At 36.0% G+C, this 12,500-nt stretch overlaps 1 pseudogene; it reads right to left on the minus strand.

Annotated features, from left to right (window-relative positions):
• Window positions 1-6,713: 6,713 nt before the first annotated feature.
• The window catches only part of LOC137655347 (uncharacterized), a 12,812-nt pseudogene continuing 7,025 nt past the window's right edge, over window positions 6,714-12,500 (minus strand).

Raw genomic sequence — 12,500 nt, forward strand, 5'->3', positions numbered from 1 at the left:
AATTAAAACACTTCTTCAGAATAGATTATTCACCGAAAATCTTAAAAGATTTTCTCAGTAAGCCAATTTTTTTTTCAATTGAAGAAGACACGTACCTAATGTGTTTCTCAAAAGTAAATTTGCTGTCGAGAATCAATACTTAAATTTTAAAAGTCATACAGAGTTAAAGAAACACTATCAACGCTGTGATCCAGATAGTAAGGAGCCACTGTCTTTGACCTACTTACAATCATACTTTGAGTTTTGTTAGGATTCAACTTCATGCCACATAATTTGCACCATGCACTAATTTTAGCTAGATTTCTATTAAGGATTTCAGCAACCACAGATTTACATTCAGGAAATGGAATTGATGCAAAGAGAGCTGCATCTTCTGCTTATGCAACAAGCTTGTTTTTTAGGTCAAACTACATGTCATTTTTATATAGTATGAAAAGTAATGAGCTAAAAACACTACCCTGAGGAACACCTGATATCGTGTTCCTATACTCACTATGGTGCCCATCAACAACAACTCTAGACAATCTATTGCTTAAAAATTCATTAATGAAGCTAAGAAACGTCCCACTAACCCCAAATTGTTTGAGCTTGAAAACAAGGGCCTCGTGATTAACATGGTCAGCACTAAAATTATGGTCAATCTTACGAACTTCCTGGCCACAATCAAGGGATTTCTGTACAGCATTGGAGATGGTAAGAAGGGCATCACATGTTTTTGGAGCATGTGATGCCCTTCTTACTTTACGAAAACCAAATTGTAAGCTAGGATATAGATGATTACCTCCAGCAAACCTATTAAGACGTTTTGCCAAAAGACATTTAAAAACTTTAGATAATAATGTTATGGAAATGGGCGGTAATCAGTTGGACTTGAGCTACCACAAATACATTTACATAGTGCAGTAACATTACCAATTCTACAACAAGTGCTAAAAGCTCCTCCTCTTGCTAACTTGTGCAAAATAACAGATAACTATGGAGCTAGGAAATCTGCAGTCTTTAATTTCACGAGATCGAAAAGCTAAACTAGTTAGTTTGGCCTCAGGAAAACAGAAATGGGGAAGATCAAGTTTCTCATTACTTTGCCTACGGTCAAACACATCAGCTAAAAGGGTTTCCTTTTCTTTTGAACATTGGGCGACAGAGCCATCTGGTTTAAGTAAAAGAGGAACTGTTGCATCTACACCAAAGAGAGCAGATTTAAGTGGAGTCCACCACTTATGTTCCTAGATTGTACCAGAAAGGGTTTCTTTTATGGTTAAACTGTATTCCTTATCAGTTGATTCATAAACTCTCTGAGCAAAAGCTCTTCGCTGAGTATATTTATTCCAAGTCAAATCTGATCTGTTACCCTTCCAAAGATGATAGGGTTCTTGCTTCTCCAAATAAGCACGTCTACAATCATCATTGAACCATGGTTTGTCTTTCACTTGGTAGTACCTTAGCACACGAGAAAGGTATTGTCTATCAATTATGTTGACTAGATTCTCATTCAAAGGGATAATAGGATCAAAGCTAATATACAATTGTGACCAATGCATGATCAAAAGATCACTCAAAATCCCATTCCAGTCTGCTTGATATTTCATAAAAATCTTACATGAGTATGATACATCAGGGACAGGCTGCTCAGTATTCACTACAAATGAAATCAAGGCGTGATCAGATGTCCCAACTGGAGAACAAACCTTGCTTATTATAATGTCAGGGGAGTCAGCGTATACGAGGTTCAAGCAGTTACCAGACATGTGAGTAGCTTCAATTATGATTTGCTCACAGCCTGATTCAGAGGCAAAGTCTAAAGCTCTTAAGCCATGGCGATCGGTAGAGAAACATAATTTACCCACTCCTTATGGTGGGCATTGAAATCACCAATAAAGACAAAAGAGGCCTTTCTATCATCTTCTTGTATCTTAGCCATAATGATAAGAAGACAATCGAAGATAGAATCATCCATGTCTGGATTCCGGTAGATTGAAGACAAATAAAAATTTTTATGCCTGCCACAAACCTTTATTACCTGAATCTCATGACAACCACATTCATAGCAGGACTTATGAGAAGCAGGGTACTCAGTCCTAATATACACCGCCATTCCTCAAGTCTAGGAATGGCATATCGTTTCAAAATTATTGGCTTCTTAAATCCAGTTATAAGGAGCTCAGATGATTATTTCATATTGGCAAAAAAATACCATACTGTCTGCGCAACTGTAAGGTCTTGAATATTTGCATGAAGACCACGAATATTGCCATACATAAGACGCCATTGACGAAATATAAGACTTTCTGGTCCCGGATTTTGCTCAATGTATGCAGACAGCATAAGAATTAATGGTGATAAAAAAAGGATACATCATACTTAAAAACTAAATTAACAAGAATGGCAACAAAGACAATATGTACAGAAATGTAGATAAAATGTAAGAGAGATAATAACATAAATGCAGATCATGCCAGGATATACAACTTACATTTTGAAGCATCAGCATAAACAAGAAATCCTCAGTATGAATTACTAGGAATATCTCTACCAAAAAGGCTACAGCGATTGTAAGCTAAAGCATTACCAATACTTCATTTGCCAACATCAGGCAAGACGAGTTTCTTTTCAAGATGCTGAAGGAATAATAGTTGGTATAATTTAATGGAGAATTCATTACGCTATGTAATATCTTCATAATGCGATGGTCAATGACCTCTTCATAATTGGAATGACTTTCACTGCAAAGAATACCCTCATTGTGAAAAAATATAAAACGACAATGATGAGAGTAATATGTAATATCATTGTAAAGCTATCGTGAAGGTCGAAAGTTTGTTAATGTAAATGACTCATATCAGTTTCTTTGAATGTTGATAGACATCACTTAGTAACCCAGTTATACCCATAAAGGATACCTTCTGTGTAATTGATAAGTACCCCAGGGTATCAAATGGGGTCTTTTAAGCCTTATGTATTTGAGATGTAAAGTATCTTGGGAATTTAAATCTCATCAAAATATGTACTGCACTTATATTAGCCTATCAGGAAACTGAGCCAGCTTAAAAGCATTAGTTATGACATTAGTAGGCGATATTGCCAATGCAGTATCGCTTCCTAAAAATGTCATAACTTTTTTGTAAGATGTCGAACGTTTTTCAGAATTTGTATCTTAAATCAAAATATGGGAACGGAGAGAAGGGGAAACCGCATAAAGAGTAATATGACAATGAATAAGATAACATAATTAGTAGAATGACAAAATGACTGATGCATTAAACACAGGTGCAACTTAGTGCGATGTTTGTTCTTTTCTTTTTTCACCATTCCTCTTGCATGTATACCAGTAACTATCTACTTAAATTGAATGAGATTGAATATTGTATTATTACATATCGTTTTTTATACTTTGGTATGGTTATTTTCAAACACCTATGAAGTGTATACAGCAACCCGCATATTCCTGAAGTCTAGATGGAAATACACCCTCTCGGATATTAGAACCAATCAGAGTGTGATTTGTTGCGGTGACGTCGTGAGAGGTGATGACGTCATTTGGATTTGTTTCGTTTCTTTAATAAGATTTTGCTTACTGAGCTAATGATGATAATACATCAGTAATGATAATGATGACAGTAATTGTGATTATAAGTATTTAATGATTAATTTGCTATTCATAGAGCTGTAAACTTCACAAATCTCATAAATTATATCTTATCTATGATCTGTAATGATTGCCACATCGAGAATTCGATTCGGTGTCCTAAAAACGGCCTTAATTCGTATGACTACTTCTTAATGTAAGTTATTTCATGGTAAGAACGTATATAGGTAGTGCCTATGCTCTTTCCTTAATGAATTTGCCGGTATAATAGAAATTAAAGTACTTACGATATGAAATTCTGTATCGATATTTCGTCCGAAGCTATTCGGTACCGACCGTCTCCCCAATGCAATTTAGCTCCTATCATAGCTGCTATATGCCTTCAAGATTGTGAATAAGGCTTATATATATGGATTTCTCCTATGAAAAAACCTATCTTAAGAAGGAGAAATATACAAATTAAGGCTGATTTTATTTAAAATGATGAAGTATCGAAGCGATGAGGTGTAGCCTTTACAACGGCGCACAGATACACAGGTCTGCAAAAAATGGTAGAGAAACATTCTACTTATGAAAATCCCTGATTCAGAATCACATAACATCCTTCTATTTTATTACCTCTGCCAACGAAGTTGGAGGGAAGCTAGATATGTTTTTTGTGAACAGCTTCCTGGCTACAATTTTAATCGTAGAGTAATGAAACTTGAAGGGATTAACTGTTTTGTAAAAAGCTGGAAATGCTGTTTCAAATTGCAACATGTGTGTCTCACCTACTCTCTGTACCTCTGGTTACCAATTTTTTCTAATTTCAAATACATAATTATCAATGTCATTACAACAGACATTACTATCTGATTGACTTGGCTTGTATTGAAGGAATGATTTCAAGTATTATGGATGGAGGGTCATAGTGTTTGTTGTTTATGAGTATGAAAGACAATTTGATAGTATTTGATGTCATCACTCATGAATGTTGATATCTTTTATAAAAAAAGTTAATGATATTTGATTTGATAATTAATCACATTAGTGTGGTATTGGTGGCTCTTCCTTATTGTCACTCAAAATCAATTACTCTACTGTACAAAGACTTGACTGTGAATTAAGTCACCCATTGAAAAAAATGACTCATCTACTCATATTGGCCTCGACACTTAGGCATTTAGTGCATGAAGTAGGCTGTTTGAAATTTTTGTTACTTTGAATTTTATTTGGAATCATTGTACCCTTCAAAATGCACAAAGTTTGTCCTGTTGATCATATATATTTCTTCTGCAAGTTTATTTGTTCTGTGCTGTTTATATACATATATATTTTCTATTGTTGTTTTGTAGTGTTGACTCAATGTTTTTGAAATGTACATATTTAGTCAGGTTAGGCTATAGTACGGATGGTAATTCATGTTCGGAAGTATACACGGTGTGAGACTGGAAATATAGACCATTTTAGTTTCTGGGGTAAATCTATGTTGCAATAAAAAAGCATATTCTTTTAATAATATCCAACGGAAATGAGTAGCAAATTCATTCTAGTCAAAAAAAAAAATATACCTGAAAAATTTGTTTCAATTTGCACAGATATGTAATAAAGCACAAATTTACGCCGCGTATTACAGCCAAGGCCATGCTCAAGTTTTGTTGTGCAGATATCCTAAACTATGCAAAATTTTTGCTTTGCTTATATTATACATATTACCATTGCACCTTTCCTTTGCTGATATTTTGTTGGAAATTTTAAAATCAACTGCATAGATTGGAATATAAAGGAAACCAACAAATTATCTACAAAAGATTATTTTATACAAAAGTTTATTTACAAAAGATTACTCACATTGTACATCATACCAAAGTTGATTGACTCCAAACTGCACAGTTCCATTGTCAACCAGATACAATGAAAAATGGAATAATTCATGTCTTACGTTGCCTTAACACTCATCAAAAACTATTGTGAAGTGTGAGAAATATGAATTCGAAAATAGGTTTCCTATTTTCCATTTGAATCAAATATATGCCAATAAAAAAATACATAAATATCACTATTTTTCACTTAAAGATTTGTGCCATGAGATTTCCCATTGGCCACATTGCAGGAAATGTTGTGAGCCAGATTACGGGGGACGTTTAGGTTGTGAAGACACAGCACCTGTCAGATAACGGCCTTTATACAGCGGTGCAGTTCCCATTGGCCTGCCAGTTGAGCGTCTTGCGATGGAGGTTGGCTGACAAGTGCAATGCAGCAAACTATTCAACTGGTTTGCAGTTTTTACGGAATCCAGATGAATGAGGAACTTCTTCAGTGCTAGGTCTGTATTGCTATTTCTATAGCGCGCACTGACTCTAACAATGGCATCTGCAACATCATGCGATATTTTCCTAGAGGCAAAATCATCCTCATCTGAAGATAACATTATCTCTGTTCTAGAAATTGGATCCTGTGGCTCCTCTTCCATATCCAGATTTTCTGTCTTCACACTAACAATTTCTTTTATCTCTGCCTTGCCAGTGATCTCAAAGCCGCCATCCTCATTCAACTTTCTAAAAAATGCCACATCAGGGACCTTCTCTTGGCCAACAGCCAAAACTGCTAATCGATGGCGACTTTCACTGCTATTTAAAAATTGCTGGGGCACAGGTGTCATGCTAAACTCGGCACATGCAATTTGGTGCTTGCAAATAGCACCAGTTTGGCCTTGCATGCAAGAGCACAGTCCAATTTCAAGGTCTACATCATATTCTATGGTTGGATCAGATTCGCTCTGTACTTTATATTTAGAATTGCCAACCAATTCAACGCTGTCTAATGCAACCTTGGTCGAGATTATTTGCTTTACATGCCGCCTACTCAAGGCCACATCGACCAATCTTTGACTCATGGATACATCGAAAGTCTCGACCATAAACACCAGTAGCTGGGCCGTTTTGTATGCCTTGCATCTTAAAAAATAAATGAAGAAGCAATTCAAGCTGTTTGATAAAGTAAAACTAAAACTAGGGCAGTCTGTTACAAAAATTAATGCAGTGTAATCTGAACTTTTGACAGCATAGTTCTAAATATATACAGAATTTGTTTTCTTAAATTTTGCCAGCATGGGTTTAAAAATGTCCCTTCTCTCTCTCTCTCTCTTTCAAGGTAGGACATTTCCATAAAACACCACAGCCAAAGGAACAGCACCAGCTGGTCCTGCACAAATAAAAGGTATGATAGCTGTGTTCAGTTGGTCTACAGATCCTATGGCATCTACAAAAACAACTTCCGAGGCTTCTCTTAGATGTTCATGATCCCTCTTCATGAAGGGAGTTACCAAAACCACACAGAATCGTTCATCGTTGTGCTCAACTTTAATCTGTACTTCTGGGTTATCAGCTGCATACTTGTGGATAGCATTAAACATAGACAACGTGTTCAATCCACCATGTTGCTCTTTTAACCATTGGGTCCGCATATATTCCACAGATTTAAGAGATGGATTGGCAGATTTGTTTACTTGTCCTCTCAAATCATCAACCAAATCTAATTTCATAAGATGGTGTCTGTGAGCTATCGCTGTTGACATACCTGTAAATATTCTAGTGTTAGCTGAGAATCGCATTCCAACACAAAAATAAACCTTACTATAGAGGTTATAATACATATACATATTTTCATATCTCAGTGCTTATAATATCTACTGCATTCACCGCCACCTTTGAAAGAGTCAAAACTTGGATAAGATTATCATTTTCAAATAATAGTAACTACAGTAACATCATTACTGCATTGTCCTAGTTTACACTGCAATCACTGATCCGGTGATCAAGGAAATCACATTTTGAGGCCCCCAAGCATGAATATTATTGAAGAACTACTTACATTTCAATCATAGCACTGAGTCAATGAATTTTATTGTATATTAATAACATCTTTTAGTTGTCTATTCGGGAGTATTACCGAAATTAAAAGCACAAAAATTTATGAATGCATGCAAGGCAAATCTTTTTGAAGTAGTTAATTATGTAAATAAATCATTAGTTACGCCATTTGCAGTTTTAGATGGTAAAGGGCAGTTAATTTACTTTCATATATATATATATCTCTATCGACACTACAAATTTTGAAAAAGGGCAGCCGTCAAAATTGTGATATCAGCCTTAAGCATATGTCCTAGGAAGTACAGTACTTGATTTGTTGAACGTGTGCCGGTAGTGGGAATTTCTGAAAAAAGAGTACATGAATCATGGGATAACATTATACACCAATAAACATAAGCAGACTATAATTTCTACATTTCTTAAAAGCCTATATTCACTATAGTGACATTATTAGCAGAGATAACGTTACTTGTTCAGTATAATCAATATAAGATTACCATGTGAAATTTTACATACAATATCAAAATTTGTGACATTGAGGTTTTCTAGCAGAATTTAATTCCACTAGATAATTATTAGAGTAAAATTCTTTTTACAAAAACCTTGAAACAGGTTAATATAAGAACATTACACTAAGTTTGACTGCATTTCAAGAAAAGTGTTATTTTGCCTTGCTCAAGGTATCTCTCGAATGCATCTCGGGTACTTGATGTTACTCTCAGTTGATTAAGAGCATCTGCAGAATCAAGGGGATGACTATGCCACCTATGGATTTCAATAAACATGGAAAAGACTCCATAAGCTTGTCCCTTATAAGGGATTGCTTATGATTGATCCTAATTATGGCATCGACGAAAACTTCACAGCTGTGAATGAAATAAATAAATATAATCAGCATATATATCATATATATATAAAATGCTGCATATTTTATGGCACAAAGTTTTAATAAATATACAAGCAAAGAGAACCGCGTGCATCCCTAAAAACCACTAAGAGCAATCTTAAAAATAATATTCACATATCTACTCACAATTGCAGTTATTGAATGTCAATTATGATAAAAAAAAATGTTGTGCATCGGGGAAGAGTTCATGGGTTCATGCTTAGAAGGAATTGGCCTACCCAACAACCAGTTCAACTTCCTCAAAGGGGGTCTAGTCCCCTATGTTAAGGTATGGCATTATAGGTGTCTCCTATCATTGGGGGGGATTAAGAGGTTTAGATAGCCTATAAATAGGTCAGGCTAGCCAGGCTTAGTTCCTTTTACACCCAATTACTAATTAGACCCATTTTTGTTTTAGCGACTGAAGGGCTGAATACTTGGAGCTTGAAAGAAATGCATCCAAATGGCATAGGCTACCATTAGGTTCTCCTCTCCACAATTTGTCCTAGCAGTACGTCACAAATTTAGAATTTAGATCCTGGGACACTTAATTGATGCCTTATTTATCCTATTTTAGCAATCAATTTGGAGGGTGCAGGGGTCTGCTCCGATCAAATCTAGTTTCAGTAAGCATAAAATTAAGGAATTTTAATGCCTTAGTTCTTGTGGACTGAGTACCAAACTTATGGGCTTCCCGAGGACAGCTGAAAATTACCAATTTCAGCACTTTGGTAGGAAAAATTTTATCAAGATTTTGTGGCCTTCTGTAATTCTAAAGTAAGAAGTAGCCTAAGCCAGACAGGTTCCAATGTACATGTAACAGATGTTCCAAAAGTGATTGTTGAAAAAAGTAATGTCACCCTGCAGAGGCTGGGGTCAATGTGTCAATAACGAGTATTGTTTCTTGGGTAGTCAAGCAATAGCACAGGCTGGCTGTGTCCATGAGTAAAGTAGTGTAGACCACCAAACGGTTGTAGCCCCTTGTATGCAGTGTAGGGGGTCAGCTTGTATGGGGGTGTACAGTATGTAGGATAGCACCCACCTGTATGTATTATTATGGCTAACTTAAAATACGGCAGTGTAAGGGGGTCGCAGGGGGGAGTTAGCCACCCCGTTAGGTATGCAGGTAAGGACACAGCTTGTAGATTAGGTTAGGGGGGAAAGTTTAGGTCCATTTTTAATTAATGCATGAGGAACAGGCTGCTGATATAAAAAGGCTCCCTTGTATGTAAGGTAGGGGGCTTGTATGTTTGGTAGGATGGATGGATTATGGAATTTAGGGTATAGCCCAAGCGCTGGGACCTATAAGATAATTCAGCGCTGAAATGAAAGTATGGCTAGATGGAAAAATGAGAAATGAAATGAAAATGATAAACTGATGACAATCCTTCACTTGAACAGGCCTGTACATCAGCAAAGGCCATTTTACTCTCCCCCCAGCATTCCGATCATCCAAAGTTATGGAAGATGGTTTTGGCCAGGGGGCCGCATGTACGGTAAGGGGTAAGCGCATATGTATTTGTTTGTTTATATGGTGTTTTTACGTTGCATAGAACTAGTGGTTATTCAGCAACAGGAGCTTGTATGTATGGTAGGGGGTTAGCCACACAGTCATTTTCATGAATTTCGTTGTGTTAGGCTAATTCTGGTTATCTCTGTTTCCCCCCACCCAAAAAACCTGGTTTCCCAACAGGAATCCCCTTACATTTTTACGAAAATTACGACAGAAACTCTGATTTTTGCCCTTTAGCCTATTGTGTCTGTGTTCCCCAGAACAGGTTTCCTGAAAATGTCCCCCTTACTGTTTGTAGGTATTGGCTTTTGTAAAATATTTTACTGCATGTTTTCCCAAATCAATCCACTCCCAAACATACGTTTTTAGGGTGTAGCTATTTTTGGCTCTACATAGGTCACGCAAGCTTTGTAAAGTTTTACCCTTTGGTCTTGGGTAAGGCCTGCCTCTTACGCATAAGCCTATTCAGGTAGGGCCTAAGACCCTAAGACTAGGTTTTAGGTTATGAATGATTAAAATATGAATGATTAAAATTACATGGAAAAATACTACTTACCCAGTAAGTCTTCTTCACACCTTTGTGCTTGAATTTGTAGCTGTGATGGCATAGTATTTTTTGACGAAATAATTTCTTCACTCCAACAGGGTACAGTTTATAGGAGTTGAAACACATACAATTCTTGATGTTGAATATTTCTCTCCACTTGTCAAAATCTTCCCTTGATTTAGCATTAGTTCATAAGCGCACGAAATCTTGATTTTTCTGCAAAATAATATTATAGAAGCCACTGCCTTCAAAATCAAGCAACTCGGGATTTCTTGTACACTCCATAGTGACTAAAGTGCAAACACACGACGAAAACAACAGAAGTTTCAGAACAGCAGTACAGCACATGCAGTTTGATTATATTGAGTAATGGTGCCATATACCTTGCGTACTCAGACTCTAAGTACCTTTTTACAATAATTAGCGCCAACGTAAATGCTAGCTGGTACAGCATAGTTGATACATACATTCTGTATGCATCTATAATAACTATATATAAGATTAATATTTTCAAAACTGGTGCTTTTGCAAGAATTAAGAAAAGTTTATAGGTGGTAGCACTAAGGAGGGCGGAGTCTCCCGACGTCATTGCTCCAAAACATGCTCTGATTGGTTCTAATATCCGAGAGGGTCTATTTCCATCCAGACTTCAAGAATATGCACCCGGACATAAGGCCTGGGCAATCTGAACAACAACAACAACATCTTGGTTTCACCTGAGTGACATCACCTAAGTGCTCCTAAACTACGTGTGAACAGACCTGCTCTTTAGTTCTGGCCACTGTTAAGATACTTTACCTAGACTGTGGTTCTGGCAAACCTAGATTGATTACATCCCTTTTCACTGTAGTCTCCATGTGACGCCACAGATAATTCCCGTCCAGCGGTCGAATCGTAACAGCACATTTATTGCGGGAAAATAAATAATAAAAGGGCTGGCAATAAACCTCTAATACAAAATAACGCGGCAGTTGATTAAAACCAAACCTAATCACTTTGTTTCTGTTGTGGTAGTTCTTTTTAATAGAAAGAAGTTGCATTCACATGTCTATATTATAATATAGAATAGATATTTTGAGTGTACTTCTTAATGGGGTTACTCTGTGTGTGTAGTTTTTTAAGTTTCATCAATGTTTGCAGTTGATGAAAGGACGAAGTCACCATTCAAGAAGTGGTTAGTTGGTTTGGTCTCATGGGTTCCCAGGCCGCCAATGCCGTAAAGGATGTAAATGTTGAGTTGTATTCATTCGCTTATGAGGCTAGAAGTGTACTTTTATATTTGAATAATGGAATTAAACTTGTTGCTATCTACTAATATTGTAAACAAGGATGTTATCACTGACTGATTCTACATGAAGGTAGAATTTGAGGAATGAAGAATGATGTATGGGCTAAAATAAATTTATGTATTTTAGGTTGAACTCTGATGTGATAAAATTCCCTGTTTGGTGACATTGCGAAACAGTGTTGTTCCCATCATTATTCTTTCCATTGCTCTTTGAGTTTAGGTTCTGAGGCTTTAGTAAGGATCCAAGTTTCTGATGCATAACTTAATTCTGGTAGGACCATCTGATTAAATACTTTTCCTTTTGAAGATAGTGGCATTTTAAGTTTCACAATCTCATTTGCTTACCAAAAGCTCTCCATCGTATGTTTATCCTCCTTTTTATTTCAGTTTCATATCCTGGGGAAAAGCTTACTATTTAACTTTTGTACATATATTCATTAGCAATCTTATTTGTTGTATCTACGTTTTCATTAGAAAATACTCCAGTTTTACTCATATTCCTTTTCAGTCTTACATTTCTGCTTTTTCTTTTAAAATCTTCTATCATTTTTTGCAATTCCACCCATGATTCACTAAACAAAACTATGCCATCTGTAAATCTTGTGAAGTTGTTAAGGTATTTCCAATCAATTTTAATTCCTACATTTTCCCAATCTAAATTTTTTTAAACTTCTAAGCATGCTATGAATAATTAAGGAGAGATCAGGTTTCCCTGTCTAACTCCTTTCTCTATTGGAATTTTCTTACTATATTCTTGTAGATTTGGGATTGCTGTACTTTATGTACTGATTATTTTCAATAGTTTAGCATGGGATTTATCTATTCCTTG

The sequence above is a fragment of the Palaemon carinicauda genome, chromosome 16 (genome assembly GCF_036898095.1).
Source record: "Palaemon carinicauda isolate YSFRI2023 chromosome 16, ASM3689809v2, whole genome shotgun sequence".
NCBI classification, from domain to species: domain Eukaryota; kingdom Metazoa; phylum Arthropoda; class Malacostraca; order Decapoda; family Palaemonidae; genus Palaemon; species Palaemon carinicauda.